Below are 17,885 nucleotides of genomic sequence, written 5' to 3' on the forward strand. Positions count from 1 at the left end.
ACGCCCCAGACTGTCTTTTCCCTTCCTTTCCTCCCCTTCAGGTTCTTCTTGTCTGCCGCTTTTCAAAAAGTGTTGCTGAAACTGCATTTTTACTCTTCAGGCATTTGATGCTTTCCTTTCGCACTGCCACAGCGTTTCACTGCTCAAACCGACTCTCCCCACTCCCCTCCACACACTGGATTTTAGCTTAGGAAGGATTATGCCGGGGGACGAGCCTTTGGTGAGAAGATGACACGATTGAAGGGCTTCTGATGGAGACAGCCTCCAGTGTAAAGAAGAAATAAGATATACCCGTCCTCCTCTCTCAAATCGTAGCTGGGAAGTGCAGTATTAAAAGGATTTGGAAGAAGCAGCCAAAAGGGTTGCTGGGTTCCCAGAAGGGGGAGTCTCCCCCTCCCCCATACACAATAGAGGGAAACCAGTGCATTCCCAACTTGCTTTTGTCCAGAGGCTGCAAAGGCTGTGGAAGCCCTGAGACCAGTTAATAGGTAACTTGGGCTTGAAGAAGGGGCTCCACCTTGCATTGCCACATCTGGCCCTCTGCACATCTGGCGATGTTTTGTTTTATTAGAACCTTAAGTTCGCATCTTACCCCCTACCCCCGCCTCCTTATTGCTAATTGCCTCTGCCAGCTGTCATGGGGCCAGCTGGTGATTTGTGGTAATTATTACTAAAAGACCCAATCCTCTGTGCACACCACAAACCTGATTCCCTGTGTGATCTAAAATGCTCTGGGGTGACTTCTGTCCTTCAGTTTGATTTTCTTAAGCTGTCAAACTGGGACATTGGCGGCATCCAGTCAGTGCTGACTATTATTATTTTTGTTACAGTTGCTATAGCACTACTGACCAGGGCTTTGCTTAAAAATAAAAAAAAAACAAGCACCCAACAACACCCCCCACAACTGTCCCTTCTGCAGGCATGCTGCTGTTTTCCAAGTGGCGAGAGAAACTTGTTTCTTGAACACAGCCCAGTGTGTTTGCCCAGCAAAGTTCAGTTTTTACACCAACACAATAGGGGGTCTGTGAGGCTTGGTTCCCGCAGGAGGGGTCATTGTCCACAGCATGTGCCCGGTTGGACTGCTATGCTGTTGGGATGAGAGAACATTCTCTGTTGTTGGCCTCTCTCAGATTGTCCCCATGTCAGTTTGAAGTCCTCCTGGTTTGCAGACTGGATACAGTGGAACCGTTTGCTGTTTGTTCTCTGGAAATGGCACTTCGCCCTCTTGCTACCCTGACTTCCAGAGTCGCTCGTTTTGACCAAGGTGTGGCATCATGACACTTCAGAGCATCCAGCTGTTTAGGTCTCTGAGCTGGTTTATTCTCTCCTGAGCGTTTATTGGATGATCAAGCCAGAAACCCTTCCAAAGGGTATTTGCAGTATAAGTGGGAACCAGCTCCCTGTCTTCTTCATTGGCATGTGAATTCAGGTCCACCCTGCCTGGACCCGGGTGGTTGTGAGGATGGGAAATTAGACCCCAAGAACTAGTTTAGATGAATCACTTCACTCTGGAGGCCTCAGCCTCCTCACCTGAACAGGGAGGCCGGAGTGGATCTCTGTGGGTTCTTGTGGCTCTAAATTCTGTGGCTTAGTGAAGAGGCCTCAATGGGGCTGAATCAGTGTTTGTTATACATACCCCTGTTTAAGAATATCCCTGTTTAACAAACAAACAAACAAACAAACTCATAGATACAGGCAACAGGAGGTTACCAGAGGGGAATGGGTTTTGGGGAGGATGAAGAAGGTTAAGTGGAGGTCAAATACAAGGTGATAGAAGGAGATTAGGCCTTGGGTGGTGAGCACATAATAAGAGTGTAGAGATGTGTTATATAGTTGTACACCTGAAATTTATGTTATTAATGTTACCTTAATACATTTAATTTTAAAAGACTAATGAAAAAATTAAACAAAAAAATTCCCTGTTTAAGAATGGTTCTAAAGTCCAGATTTACCAAACTGATAAAATAGGGGGGAAGTTTATTACTCAAAGATTCCCGATAATAGGGGCAGTATGGCAGACGGAAAGCCCCCGGCTCTGATTTCAGGGCTAGGGTCTATCTGTGTGACCTTGGGCAAGTCCCACGACTTCTGAATCTCAAGCTTCTCCGTCTGTAAAATGGGGATGAGACTGCCTAAACCTGCAGTGTTGTGGGTCTGTAAGTCCGCATTCTTTCTGCTAAGAGATTCTGCCTATAAACTTTCCTTCATGAGGGTCCAGTGGCATTCATGCCACAGGTCACCTTTACGGGAAGCTACTTCATAGCTGGCTCTTATTTCCTAGAGGTGGGTGACACAGGCCAGGAAACCATGCCAGCACTGTGTGGTGCGGTCACATGCAACAGCGGTGATGTCCACACTGGCTTTCTTTCCTGTTCTGCAGGCTCCTTTCACATATCAGGCCAGGGCCCCCAGAGCAGTGCTTGCAACACTGGATTCCTGGTTTTTGAAGAAGGGACTGACCAGAGGGCTTGGCTTATGCAACTACGCCAGACGTCTCCCAAAGTATTAGGAACCTCAGCCCACTCTGGCCCTCATTAAATAAGTACTCAGTGGGAAACAACATCACATGAGATGCTCCTGGAAGTGCCTGAGACTGCAGATGGTGCAGGGGTCAGCATGCCTGGCTGCCTGTGATGACTTTCTCCGTATCGTGGTCCAGTTTGGACCCAAAAGAGTGGAAGGAGCCAAGGTTTAATGTTTGCCTCCTACCTGCCTACCTGGTGCTGGACCCTTCTCAATCTGATGAGATTTCCTGGAAATCCACCAGCATTCGTGACACACATAGTTTTCCTCTTTACAGGGGAAAGAGGAGGAAGACAAAATTTGAACCCAGGGTCTGAATATGCAAACAGAAGTTGTGAGGCTACTTCATCCCGGCAGAGCCTGGTTCCCCATCTCTATCGGACACTCCTAGGGGTCTGAGAACTCCACTGAGGCAGGATAGAATGTTCTCATTCCCCAGCTGTGCTCACGTGGGGACCCCTTGCTGGCCTCCCAGCTGAGCGCCACACTGGTTCATTCCCTCATTTATTCATCCTCTTTGGGCTGAGTCTTTGCTGGGTACTGGCAAGACAGTGGCCCTTCAGAAGATTCACGTTATGTGGACACTGCAGCTTTGCCCTTTCCTGCCAGCCTACTAGTATTTTCCAGAGATAGGCCTTGCCACACCGAGCCTCCCCACCTCACCTGTGCTTTTCTAGAGAAAAACCCTTCCTGAGCAAGCTGACTTGGAGGAAGGATCCCCAGAGGACCTTGCCCACAGGCCTTGCTGGGGAGGGGACACTGGGAAGCTGTAGTAGATACTGTCTGCACACTGGCCACTTCTCTGAGGATGCCAGGAGGCACCTGGGATGGGGGAGCTGCTGGTACTGGGACGATCAGGCCGCTTGACCTTCACTAAGCTCCGCTGTGGCAGAGGTCAGAACCCTGCTGTGCGGAGTACCTGAGCTCTCCCTGTGGCCCCCTCCCCATGCCCCCTGGAGCATCTGGACCGTGGATCTGCTGGGAAAGGAGAGGAGGGCCATCTGTCCTCACAGACCAGTTCCTTGTGGCAGGCGTGGGCATGTCTTCACTTGACAAACCTTCAGCTATTACTGGTTGGCCTGCTGAGCTCCTAGCAGCAGCCATGCTGGCAAGGATTCTGAGGTAGGTAGGATGCTCTCTGGATTTTGGGGGACACTTTCAGGCTAATGGGGGAACCAGGCAGGCAAACAGTAGCAACTCCAGTACCCTGGCTTGCTAAGAGTGCTTAGGAATTGGGAATATGACTGAACAGTTGGTCAGTCTAACCTCCTAGTTTTATGGGAAATAGCCCAGGGTCTTGGTGGTGACTTGCTCCGAGTCACACATCCCTGGCAGCACTGACTGCGAAACCATGTTTTCCTTTCCCCACCAACCACTGCCTGGGAGTGTGGCCTTTCACTGCTTCCTCTCCATCACCATAGTTTGAACCTCCTACTGGAGGTTTTAACCCAGCCATCCCCAAAGGGATGCAGAGCTGGGGCACTGTCCCTTTGGTGTCTGTCAGCTTTTGCCTTGGCAACTTTTTCCTTGGTGAAACTTGCCAGCAGTGTTCCTTAGAGGTGGCCTGGAAAGGGGCCTGCAGTTTCCCTAAGCCTGAGGGGTGCTAGAGGGGGGCCTTATCAGCTCTGCAGCCCAGGTTAGTGTGAATGCAGGGACAGTGATGTGAATGCCTCCTTTTCCTCTGGGTTGGCTCAAAGTCCAGGAAAGCCGCATTCCCCACCACCAGTATGCAGGCCCTCTCTGCTGGCTGTGGCCTGGGGAGGGACTGCAGGGGCCCTGGTCCCTGGTGGCAGCGTCAGCAATGGTGGGGGGAAGTAACAAAGTCTGTGGCCAGGTCTTTCAGCTGTGCTTTTTAAAAAGGACATCCTTTCAGAATAGGCTGGCTAGAATGTTTTCCTACATGCAGTTCAGAGGGAAAGCAGCACAGGTGACTTGGGGGTTATGGGAATGACCTTCGTGCATAGTGAGGGCAGATGAGAGATGTTCTCGGTCACCAGTTCTGTGTTGAGCGTTCCGCTAGTCTCTTGGCATGTGTTGCCCCATTTAATGCTCACAAGGACCCGATGAGGTTTTATCCCCATTTTGCAGATAAGGACATTGCAGCTCAGAGGGATTAAGAGACTGAGTTGGTAGGTAGCTGAACCTGGGTTGACTGGCTTGCAGACCTCATGTTCTGAACTTCTCGATTACCTCTAGAAATCATGGTGGGGGGATTCTGGTCAGGGTCATGGCTGCTGAGCCCAAGGAAGTGGCCAGTGACAAAAAGGGCCCTCCCAGGGGCATTTGGCTCAGTTCCAGAGGACTGGGCCTAGTGGTGGCCACCCCGGGCTGTGCAGTCTCTGAGCTCAGGCTTGGGGCTGCTTCCCTAAAGTGCAGCCCAGCACACCCTCAAAGGCAGGTCTCTGTCAGCAAGGTGTGATGCAACCGGCTCTGTGTTGGTCTCACCGAGAAATGAGAAGCTGCCTAGAGATCAAGTTACTCATAATTTTTTCAATGGATTCCTGCCTTATTCTTTTTTAATAATTCCTCTGATTAGCAGTATATTCTTTAACTTTCTAGTTTTATTAAACTATTATAAAATACACATGATGGTATATGTTCACATAAAAAAGAATATAGACAAATAAAAGAAAAGAAAATCACCTATAATGCCACCTCTCAGAGTTAATTCCTCTTTTCATGATAGTTAATATGTAATATGTTTCTGAGAAAAAAATGTAGAACCTTACACTAGGTGTGCAAAATATGTAGATCATTAGCACATTGTTACTCAGATTTTTTATTTTCTTATTTTATTCTTTTTTAATTGGGGAACAGTGTGTTTTTCCAGGACCCATCAGCTCCAAGTCAAGTAGTTGTTTCAGTCTAGTTGTGGAGGGCCCATCTCAGTGGCCCATGTGAGGATTGAACCGGCAACCTTGGTGTTATGAGCACTGTGCTCTAACCAACTGAGCTAACCAGCCACCCAGATTTCTTTATTTTTTTTAATGGCAAGACATATTTTTTGGCAGATTGACATAATGCAACAGTGTGAAGTTCTTCAGTTATTGTAGATAGGCCTGGGAATTTCATCCAAGTGTTCTTATTCTCAACCCATTGTATAAAAAAGCCAGAATAAAAGCTTCTTTTTCTCTCATGTCACAGTCCAGTTTGGGTCAGGCAGTGCTCCAAGCAGAGACTCGGAGATGGGGACCCCTATGCGTGGCTCTGCCCTCTGGGGTCATTCATTTCCAACTGGTATAACCCTCATACATAGTAAAGATTTTAAACTTACCCCCCAAAGAGGTATGGCCTTTACCTTGGCTTCTCTGAGGTAATCACTACATCTTTGGAATGTAATGCCTGATAGGAGTATCTTTGTTTCTCAGAGTTGATTCTTACTAACACTTTGTATATATTCTTCCCGTGTTTTTATCCTCTGCATTTGCATACAGATGTACACATGCTTACCATGTGCATTGCCTTTACGTGTCTTCTGTCTATATCAGTACACGTGATACACAGCCTCACCGTTAGTGGCTGCCTTGTGTGGTCACACCATAAATCCATCGAACCAGTCGCCCATTGTTGGCCATTCAGGCTGTTGCCAAGTGTTGCCGCGAGCGCAGGAGTGCATTCCAGAAGTGGAATGTGCTGGGTCAGTATGTGAACACATTTCATGTCAGTCCTAGTCCTTAAAATCTTCAGGGCCTACTGTGTTCCCCCCTCCCTAGCAGAAATGCCAGCATTTATAAGTGGCAGGCCCTCTATGCATTTACCCTTTTGCCACTGCATCTGTGAACAACACCCTGAGGTCGAAGACTGTCAACAAGAGATGGGACATGGCCCCCGTGGCTGAGGTGCTGGGCTATGTATCAAGGATTGTGGGTTCTCGTTTTCTGGTTGCCTGTAGCAAAGGGGACCAACCAATTAGAAGAGGAAACTTGCGCCAAGATGGCTGGGTGAGGGGTGGGGTGCTGGATGGATATTAGGGCTCTCTATGTCCAGGGTTCCCTGTCGGCGGTGCACAGCCGTATGGGGAGGTCTTCATCCCTTGAGGCTCGTGAAAGGTACCTCACTGGATTGTAGCCTGGGTTTCATCACCAACCATCAATATGGATCAGAGCTATTGGGATGCCTTGGCTTTGGGGTTGATGATAGTAGAGTCCTGGATTCCTAAGAGGGCTACAAAGGATATTAGGGTTCCCATCTGGTCCAGCCTCTCTGCAGGCAAGGAAACTAAAGGCCTGCTGGGAAGTGACTTAGCAGGAATACATATCAGAGAATAATCTTAAGAGTGGAGAAGAAATTGGTGGTTCATGAAGGAGCACTGAGCTGGGAGTCAGACCTGAGGGCTCACGCCCTGGAGTGAGCTGTTATACCACCCTGACTGATGGCAAACAGCAGCCTGCCATTCCAGCTTCCCATGTGTGTGCTGGGGTCGGGGGGCGGGTTTCTGGGCCTCAAGGAGTTTCCCGCGAGAGGAAGCAAATAGGTTTGCTTTCCTAGCCCTCTCTCAAAATATTAGGGATCCTGAGGACTGGAGAGAATCTTGGTGAACAGTCTGGGGTGTTCTGTGGGTGGGTATGTTTTGAAAGCCAGTCTGCCCAGGGAACTGGCTCAGCCTGAATGAACTCTCTGAACTTAACCAAACGGTGTACTTTCACGGGGCGTTTCTCATCCCTCCACGGAAAGAACCTCTGGGACTTGGGTGGCTGAACCCCGACTCCTCTAGGGCCTTCTGTTTGTCTTAAATGGATGCAGAGTTTGCATTCTATACCCTGATACATTGTTGTTGGCTTTAATGTCAAGATAAGGTTAGAAATAGTTTCCCATTGCTTCCTAAGATACACCCTTTAACCCCAGTGTCTTCGGTCTACCTTGGCTTTCTGCCCTATTCCAAACCCCAGGTGGACTCGGGACAGATGTTGGCATCAAAAATGCTTTGTCATTTATCCCCAGGCATGGCTGCTGCTCCTCTCATTAAAAACATCTCAATTCAAATTGCCGCCAGTTTGAATTAAAACTTATATGTTTAATATACATTGGATGTTGTCATCCTGGCCTTGGTGGGTGGCAGTGTGTTTAAATGGAGTAGATTGCCTTTCGAAGTCAAGGAGCTGAAGTCATATTGCTGCTTGCTGTACCCCCCTCCTCCGCCCTTTCATTTTCCCACCTTCAGAATCATTGTTAAGAATGAATTGACATGTGTTTCAAGTTAAAAGAAGAAGGAAAGAAAGCCTCATGCAGCATGTTGGGTAGCCCAGCTATGGTTAGGAAAAAGAACATTTCACATAGCATAAATTACAGACTTGAGTCTGCAACATTGATTATGAGGGTTTTGCTTTCTGCAAAGCTGATGAGATAAGCTGCTTATACAGTGGTGGGGCTTTCTTTGGCATGGCACCTGAAGGTTTTGAGTCCCAATTTAGCCTATTAATTTGGGTTTGGTTTTGATATGGATTAGCAGGATCAGCTTCACTCGTGGTACACACAGAATTTTGCTGGCCAGAAAAAAAACTTTACAGGTCATATTTAAAAGGTGATTGGGGTGTTCTCATGCACTGGGCACTATCTTAAGGATACCCTCTCAGTCTCCCCCCGAGACTGGGACCCTTGAAAAGGGCTTAATGCAGCCTTTCCCATGCTGTCTTCTGCAAGATGCTCTTGTGAAAGAGGGCTCCAAGGAGTTGAGAATGTGCCACATTAGTTATCTCCCTCCTGGAGATAACTGAAGGTGAAGATTAGTGTTTTAAAGGCTCTGAGAAGTCCTGCAGCAGGGGATCTTTTTTCCGCTGAATGTAGTTGGGGAAACATGGCCTTAAGCTATGAACAGGGGAAAAGACAAGAGATTGTAGACTTTGTTTCAGCTACTGTTGTTTTTATGATACTGAGGTTCCTTCCATTTGTGTTCCAGTTTCAAGCCAGTGGGTGGAGTGGCTGGTGGCTCCATATACTTACCCAGAAGAGCAAGGTGGCCTTTGGTTGATGGAGGTACTTTACAAAGGGAAGCATAGTATGTTCTAGGCACGCCACTAGCACTTCAAGACATATTTCCCTTAAACCTTACAACAAGGTGAGGAAAATGTGCCCAGGGAGATATGTATGCCCGGAGTCCTTGTGTCTTATACCCTCTTGGCCCTGCGTACCCGTTAGCCTGGTGCCAAGTGCATGCCCACTCAGGGTGGGCTGGGAACCTCAGGACCCTTTTTGGTGGCAGAAAACAGCCCAAGGGAAAGGCAGATGCCCGTGGGTGTGTTTGAGCCTGGGGCTGGGGAGGGCAGGGGAAGGGCTGGGCTTCAGACAAGGAATGCTTTTTAAAACAAAAAAGGAAATGCTGGCTCAGAATGGAAAGGAAAGGAAGCAGTTTCCTGTTTCTGGTGCTGGCTTTTTGAAAGGAGGAGCTCTCTTAGCCCCTTGGCCAGTGTAGACCTGGGCTGGCTGGGGGCCTTTCTAGACGTGCGCTCCCAACCACGACCTGAGGTCTCAGAAATAGAGTGCTCAGTCTGTGCCTTTTCATTTTCCCCAGATAACTGATCAAATGGATGTGTGCTTTCCAAAATGAATATTTATACATGTTACAAAATGGATATGTTGTAAATTCTCACTTTTACTTTTACTGGAAGCTTACTGCATGCCTGGCCCCTCCTTTTAGGAGTGTATGTGGCATTTGTTCCTCACAACCTTGTGAAGGAGATTCTACTGTTAGCCCCATTTTACAGTTGAAGAAACTGAGACCCAGCGAAGTTAAGAGACTTGCCCAAGGTCACACAGCTAAAGAGAGACTAACCTGTGACTTGAGTCCAGACAGTCTTCATTACCTGCCTGTCCTACTTGACTTGCGTTTGTAAACTCTTCTCCCAACTGGAAAATCTGTTAGTGTAGAATAATTTTTTTTAAGACCGGTGGCCTTTGGCTGGCTCCAGAGGGCTGGCCCCCAAGCCTGGGCCAGGCCCTGGTGATTCTTAGGTGAAATGCTTGGGTCTGAGTTTACATTAAAAAAAAACAAAAAAATCTTTATTACGGAAATGTTCCAACATGCACAAAAGTAGAGAGAATGGTATGATGGAGCCCCATGTAGTGATTCCCGCCACCCCACCCCCGGCTTCAACTATAAGCACCTCTGGCCAGTCTTGGCATTTATGCTCCCAGTAGCCTGGTTTTGAAAATGATGACGCTGGTCTCAAGGAAGCAGAGCGACCTGGGGAGGTCTTCTAGTCCAGCCCTCTGCCTCCAGGCAGAGCTGTATCTACTCCAGCAGGCTGGGAGGAATCTCTGTACCTTTTCCCATGAAATGACTGTTTCAGTGTTCCCCTGAAGCTTACTCTGGCTGCTGGCGGCCTGTACATTATAGGAAGGCCATCTCATGCTGTAAGCTGACTCTCCTGCTGCACCTAAAACCTGTCCTCAGAGGCAGAGTCAAGGAATGGTGCATGACCTTCCTCATTTCCGCAGCTGACTCCCGCCGCCCAACTGAGATGAGTGGCTTTAATGGAGGCAGGCCACCAGACGCCTTAGAGTCAAACTCTGACAGTCCCCATTTCCAGTCCACTCTTCTCCATAGCTCCGGTATCTCTTCTTTTACCTTTCCTTGTTGCTTTATCCACATGTCATGAGATGAGTGTATTCCAGCCTACATGTATTGAGTGCCACTGTGTGTGTCCCTGGGAGAAGAGTCGTTGAGCACAGGCAGACCCTGTTCTCCTGGAGCACCCTGCGAACCTTCATCTCGGCGGTTCCAGCCTTGAAACGGGATCCAAGACCCACTCAGGAGCTCCCTTGCCTTTCATGGTTCTTCTCACGGTTCTGTTTCGTCCTTCGTGAACCCTAGCCTTGGCAACCATTCTCTTAGTTCTTTTCTCTGTTGCCTCTTGCCCCAAAAAAGGTGCTTTTCTTTTTTCTTTTTTCTTTTTTTTTTGCTTTGAGCTGCATTCTTACAAGTGTATCTCCGGTGCCGTGTCACTTTGCTAGCTGCTTCTGATCTCAGAGTTTGGTTTCTCAAATGTAGTCATGATGTCATTACAGAAAAGGATGGTCTTGAGCACTTAGTCGGACATGGAGGGCTGCAGTGAGGACTTCAGTATGAATGGGCTCTGGGTGGAGAAGGTCACGCTCACATCCTGACTTTTCCACGCTAGCTCTGTGACCTTGGGCAAGATCCTTAGCTCTCTGAGGCTCAGTTTTCTTGTTAGTTAAAAGGGGATAAGAATTATTTTCTACACCCTTGTGAGGAATAGCTGAGATACAGTACGTGAGATGGACAGTTAAAAAAATTCAAAATTTTTTTCACCCCTTCTCACTTAGCATTATTCTAAAACCCTTGTCCATGTTTCTCTATTAGCATCATTTTGGTCATTTTAATTGCTGCGTGATATTCCATCCAGTGGATATGCTATAATTTGCGAAAGCGTTTCCTATGTTATTGGACATTTCGGTTGTTTCCAGATTTCTGCTATTGTAAACAATGTGACTGGAATCGTCTCTGTACAGGCGCCTCTTTTTTTTTTTTTGTCGTTCCTATTCTGAATTCATTTCCTTGGGATAATTCCCAGGAATGGAATTACTGGGTCAAAGAGCGTGGATATTTTTTGTGATGGTAGATACTGAACTGTTCTTCATTTTATGCTTTTTGAATGATAGCTACCTTAAAAATTGTACTCCTGGGTGAATATCTCCTATTTTCTTTGCAATCCATTTTGGCCTCTGTGCCCTTCCCCCCTTTTTTGGCCTCGTTAAATCATTCCCCATCTTTTTTTTTTTTTTCTTCCTTAAACTGCTTTATTGAGGTATAATTGCCAAATAAAACTGTAAAGTATTTAAAGTGTGCAAATCATTCCCCATCTTGAATTTGCTATTTCTTTCTTTCTTTTGTCCATTCAATCAGCGATTATTGAGCATCAGCGGTATGCCAGGCACTGTTTTAGGCACTGGAAAAAAAGAACAGTGAAGAAGACAGAACAGTTTCTTTAATGGAAAGAAAAAAAAAAAGACTATAGGCAGAGAAAAGTGGCCTGAGGAAAAAAAAATTGGAAGTGGGTTAGAGTGATGGGGGTGGGTCGAAGGTTGCTACTTTAGATCAGGTGGTCAGGAAAGCCTCCTTTCCAGAGAAGGTTATGTTTGAGCTGAACCATAAAAGATGAATGTGAAAGCCTTGTGAAAACCTGGGTGAAGAGTATTCCGGGAAGCGGGGCCAGCATGTGCAAGAGCCCTGAGGCAGAATGAGCTTGGTGTGTTCAGGGACCAGAGAGGGGGCCAGTGTGCCTGGAACACAGTGGGAAGTGGTGGTCCATGAGGCCTGTGTTTGGCCATGAGGTCAGGGAGGTAGTGGGGAGCTTGGGGCTGTACCCTAAAGTCAGGCCATGGTCAAAAATTAATGCACTAATTCAGCAAATAGTTGTTGCCCTCGCCACCCCCACTCCCCCCACCCCCCTGACCACCGTTATGTGCCAGGCACTATTCTGGGATATAAGAGTGAATGAGAATGTCAGCGTAGTTTGGGGAGTTTGTAGGTTTGTAGACTAGTAAGCCAATAGAAGGTGCTGGTGAAGTGTGAATGAAGGCCCATCATGACGCACAGCTGACTCATCTCTGCATCCTGAGGTGTGCAAGGACTCGGGAAATGTTTCTTGCTTTGAACTAAGATGCGTTCTGTGTTGCCAGCTTTTCCCGTGTTAACTGAAACCCAGTTCTCTGCTGTAAAGGCCTGGCACTCTCAACCTGCCAGGTGGGGGGACCCTGGACCTCTGCCAGGGAAGGGGCCCTGAGAATGGAGGTTGCCAGCTCAGAAGTGAGGCTGCTGATACCAGGTATGAGTATCTAGGCTCCACTTATGGGAAACAGGACTGAGAAATAGATGTGGGAAATCCCCTTCTTTCCAAGCTGCTCTGCCCTGCCTCAATCTTCCCTGACTGGGGACTCTGATATGTGACTCCAGTTGGGAATATAGTCTTGGGGACATTGTGCTTTTCATCATTTTCTTCTCTTAGGGAGCAGATGTGAGGTCTGCACAGATGCTTCAAGATACTAAAATTTGGGCTGGCCGAATGGCTCGTTGGTTAAAAGTTGGCTTGGGAGCGCGAGCCCTGAGCAGCAGGGCCGCCGCTTCAGATCCCACATGGGCCAGTGACGCTGCGCTCTCTATAGCTAAGATGGTGAACAACAGCTCAACTGGAGCTGGGCTGCAGTGGGGCTGCAGTGGGCTGCTGTAAGCTACCGTGAGCGGCCGGCAGCCGGCGTGAGCTGCCAAGAGCCGCTGTGAGCAGCCATCTAGTGGCCGGCGACCAATCTGCCTCACCTGGGAAGAGCGCAATGCTCACAATACCAACATGGGCCAGTGAAGCGACGTCCTCCACAACTAGACTGAAGAACAAAACAACAGCAACTTGTCTGTTCCCCTTCCCTGATTCCCCAATGTTGTTCCTTCTCCCAATTCCCCAATAAAATCTAAAAAAAAAAAAAGATACTAAAATTTGGGACAGCCTAGGATGTATTCACCCAGTGAGCTGTGACCCCATGGCAGTTCCAGGACATGGGCCTGGTGGAAGATATTGGCTGCCATTTTGTTTGGAGGAGGCCAGGTGATTTATAAGCTGCCATGTGCGCTGATGCCATTGTGTTGGGGCCAGCTTTGACCAGTTAACTGGTTTCTTGGGTTCCTTGCATGTGAGCTTGTTGCCAAATGGGCCAGGGAAGGCCAGATCCTAGGAATGTAATAACTTGGATTCCCCATGTCCTCCCTCAGTTATGGCTGCCCTGAGATAGACTTGCCCAATTTTAACATATCAAACTTTGTACAGATCTCTCAGCTGGCTCCTCGGTAATGATAACCTGATTAGCCTACTTTGTGGATGAGGCAATAAGGCCCCAAACTCCAGTAATTGGTGGATCTGGGGTTCAGATCTTGAATTGTGTGAATTCACATTGTTTTCTTTTTATTGCACCCCTCAGAAGTCTACTTGACCTTGGGTCTCGTCCGGGGCAGAGAGAGGTCAGAAAAGGATTTGGTAATGCTCAGCATTTGGGAAGTGGAAAAAAGAGTCTGAAAACCTCCCCCTTTTCTACACCATGTGAACAGGATTAGCTCAAAGTTGAAAACAGGACGAGATGACACGAGTGTTAGAGTCTAGATGAGCAGGTGGCCATTTCTGAAAGAAATGGGGTGAAGCAAGTAGATAGCTCCCGGCTGAGGAGCAAGATGCGGAGAGAAGCATCTTTGTGTGGGGCGGGGATTGCGGGTTCCGAGCAAAGGCTCTCAGCTGATTCCATCTCAAAGAATTTGGCTTCTGTTTTGAAGCACTCTGGTTAGAAAGGCAACATAGTCGATAGCGCTGGGGGCCTGAAGGAGATGATTTGCAGGCATGGTTGTGTTTTAAACGTTGGTGGCAAATCTAAGGAGATTCTCCCTTGGCCCTGACTCACCCTGGCCGAGGGGACTGAACAGAGCAAGGAAGAATCCATTAGTGAATGGAAACTTGTCTTTTCAGGGGACAGGAAACTTTTGCTGTGTGGTTGGCCTGGTGGTTTACGAGGAGAGGTGAGCATTTGAGACAAAAGTGCTGGGCCAGTCTTGCAACTGCGTCTTTGACAATTTTGAGTTTTAGGAAGTAGTTTAAAAAAAAAAAGAAAAAGAAAAGAAACCAAAAGCCAAAGACGTCGTTTACTCGCAATACCTGTGGTGCAGACGGCCATGTGGGCTATGATTTGCCATGTGACTAATGGAAACTGGCACCGTTGTGCTGGTTCATTTTGTGCCATCCCCCACCTGTGGCCCCTACACCAGTGGGGCTGCTGAGTATTCTTAGAAGACTTAACTTAGGTGGCCTCAAATGACCAGACTTTATCTTGGGCATCTAACAGCTTAAACTAAACTTCCTCTCTGGCCTTGTTTGGTTTAAGCAGTTTCCTGGTCTGGCAGGATTTGTTTTCTTAGCACCCAGCTTGTCAAAGCCCCAATTCCACTTGTCACAGCAAACTGGCCCCTGTCACCCTGTGGTTGCCAAACCAGGCTGTGCGTATGTTCCGAAAGTCAGGCTTGCTATTCCCCTGGGGAAGTGGAGCAGAAGCGGGCGCCTGGGGTTGATCCACAGCCTGGGCTCCCCGCTCCTGCCTCCTCTTCCCCATTTTGATCACAGGGTGGGTGGTTGTCCTTGTTCTAGAAAGCTCTGCGGATTCACGGGCTGCTCCTATATTTTGATGAAAGGCCAAGAGGGTGAGCAGACCCTGTGGTAGATAAGAGCGCAGGTTCTGGTGCTTGACGGCCTGGGTTCATACTCCACTCCCTTCCTGGCTAAGCTGTGTGTCTTTGGGCAAGTTGCTTAACCTCTCTGAACAACAGTTTTCTCATCTGTAAAATGGGGATTTTAATAGGACTGTTGTTCATAGTGAGATGAGTGAGCCATGTAAAGCACAATGCCTGGCAGACAGTACGAATCTTTTTATATTTTAGTACAACTTGTTTTTTCTACAAGTATTTAATGAGCACCCACTATGGGTTGGGTACCCACTGTGGGCTGGGCACTGTTCTAAACATTGGGGAAGTAACGGTGGACAAAATGGACAAAAATGTTGGCTTTTTGGAACTTAGGTTTTGGCGTTAGGAGGAGATGTTCAGACAATATGTGAGTAAGTAAAATATATTGCTTATTAAATGGTGAATGTGCTGTGGAAAAAAATGAAAGCAGGGAAGAGCACTGCTAGGGTCCAGGACTGGTATAATTTTAAATGAGGGGTCACGATGGCTTTGCAGAGAAGGTAATATTTGAGTCAAGACCTCAAAAGGATGGAGAGGGACGCCATGGGGGGGAAATATTTGGGAAAGAGCTTTGGAAGCCGACGAGGCCACAGGGAGTGAGCCTGGGCTGTTGGAAACCCTCCAGGAGGCTGGAGTGCTGGGGCTGGGGAAGGCCGAGAGGTGCTCCATGTGAAACACTTCAGAGGCACAGCCCTTAGGTGCCACCTGCACGCACGTGACCCGGAGCCTGGAGCCCAGGAGCAAGGAGGGACGAATGATGACAGCAGAGAGTTCTGAGAGGTACGGGGGCTCCATGCAGGCTTTTCAGCGGGCCTGCATCCTGTAGAACCCAAAAGGGCTTTTGAAACTCAACTCTTATTTCTTATTAAAACATGGAGCTTGGGGCTTGGTACACTCACTAACCTGCTACCAAACACCCTGTGGCTGACTTACTGAAAGTGCGCTTGGGAGCAAGTCCTGTTTCTGACCACACGGGCGGGTGACCCTGGCCGGGGCAAGCTGTGGCTCTGCCATCCACAAAGAGCGTCCTATGGGCGAGCTGCTTTTATTCATTCCACAAGCTTTTGAGTACCCATAAGAGCACTCACCCTGATATTCCTCTCCTCATCTATAACACCAGGATAGTAGCTGCTCTTTGATACGGTCCAGGGGTACTTATCATTCAGTATAAAGAAAAGCAAACTATATGAGGGTATTTGCATCACCTGTAATACAGAAAAACAAATGAAAACAGGGTGGATGTCTGGTGGTGAGGCTTTGGTTAAACGTGGTACTGCACACGATGATGATTGTTATGCACACAGCCATTCAGTATAAGACTGGGTAAAAAACATGACCATATGTATGATAGTACATTAAGTGAAAATACATAGAGTGCAAATTGCACGTATGCAGCATTTGTAGTTATGTAAATATATAGAAATATGTCTGCCGATGGAAAAAACTAGTAATGAATTGTGTATGTGTGTGTGTGGGGGGTGGGGGGGCTGTTTTTGGGAAAAATTCCTTTTATTATCGCTAATATTATTTTCATTCATTCTTTTATTAAAGGAATACATTTTTGAATGCCTGCCACACTTGAAGCCCTGAGCTGGCTCAGATATGGTGGTGGGCCTGACCAGAGAGCCCTGCCCCCTGAGGCCACATTCTAATTGCTCAGCCCCCTTCCGGTCTCAGCACTCAAGGATCAAACGTGGTGTGATGCAAACCTCAAACCTTTGGAGTAAGAATGAGACTTGGTCCGGCAGCTTCACCCAGGACGTTTGGGCCTTTGGTGGGTCTAGCTAAGAAGCAGGGACGTTTCCAGCCCTCACCCCTCCTGAGGGTAGTAGTACTGTTTCTAGTAAGCAGTCCTCTGGGAGCGGAGCCTGCCTGACACCGAGAGGGCTCCCCAAGTCTTGGCTGCCCGACTTGAGCAACAACCCTGGGGCACCTAGTCAGCGAGTCGTGCCAGCCAGCTTTCCGAGGGAGCACCCCTGTCCTTCTGGCCTCGAGGTGCTTTGCTGGAGGCGCCATCCCAGAAAGAAGAACCGCTACTGTGGGCCCCGTCTCCTAGGTGCCAAACATTCACAGGGTAAACATGGCCCATGACACTGCCCCAGGAAGCTGGGGTTGGCTCAGAGAGACTCGTGTGGAAATGTTGGACAACCACTTACGGTTCCACTTATGGTTCTTGCTGCCCACATTCTAAGAACAGTCCTGTGGGTGTTAGGGCAGTCAGTGGTGGTGGTGAGGAGGCCATTTATGACTGGAGCAAACATTTCTCGAATGCTGTCTGTTCTGGACTCTTGGATAGCTCCGAGAATACCGTACCCCAGCAGTCCTTCCAGCTGCCCTGGGAGTTTGGTGTAGTTCTTGCCTCCATTGCATAGGAGGGAACTGAGGCCCAGAGAAGTGGATTAGCCTCCTGACATCACAGCAGTAGTGACAGAGCTGAGATTCAAACTGGGGTCTGACTGATGACAGAGCCCACGCCGTTACAGTTTCTGAGTCACAGCAGGCCCACAACCGGGGGAGGTGCCAAATCAGGTTTCACAGAGAAAAGTGCCACCAGTGGATTCCTCTCTGCCCCCATTCCCACTTTCTGCCCGTCCCTCCCAGGATGCCATGCCTCTCTCCTTGGCAACCCCTCTACTGACCACACTGAATTCTTTGGGACAGCCTCCTGTTCTCCAAGAAGGGTGACTTGAGACCGTTAGCTCTAAAGGAAGGATTTCCTGTCTCTCTAAGGACAAAGGCTGTGCGTGACCTCTTTATCCAGAAGTTTCAGGGCCTAGCACAGAGCTTGGCAGATAGTAAGTGCTGAGTAATTAATGAGGGTGTGTTGTAGTCAGTGCTAAATTAACCTCATGACGTTTCCAGAAAAATGTCAATAAATGGAAAAGGCAGGAGTTGGGACTGTGGCCTCTGGGATCAGACAGCTTGGGTTTGAATTGTGCATGTATTGTTGACTGTTTCTAACCTTGGTCTAATTATTTTCCTTTTCTGGGTGTCGGTTTCCTCATCTGTACAATGGGAACAATCATAATCCCTGCCAGTTAGGGTTGCTGTGAGGATTAAATGAGTGAACTTGCAAAGCACGTACAACAGAGTTTTGCACAGTAAGTAAGTAAGCGCTTGATAAATGCGCATT

General features: G+C 48.1%; 1 protein-coding gene across 8 annotated transcripts in view; it reads left to right on the forward strand.

The window, feature by feature from the left end:
• The window catches only part of KSR1 (kinase suppressor of ras 1), a 157,869-nt gene that overhangs the window by 1,099 nt on the left and 138,885 nt on the right, over positions 1–17,885 (forward strand). The gene's annotated exons all lie outside the window — the stretch shown is intronic.

Source organism: Hipposideros armiger, unplaced genomic scaffold (genome assembly GCF_001890085.2).
Source record: "Hipposideros armiger isolate ML-2016 unplaced genomic scaffold, ASM189008v1 scaffold_108, whole genome shotgun sequence".
NCBI lineage: Eukaryota > Metazoa > Chordata > Mammalia > Chiroptera > Hipposideridae > Hipposideros > Hipposideros armiger.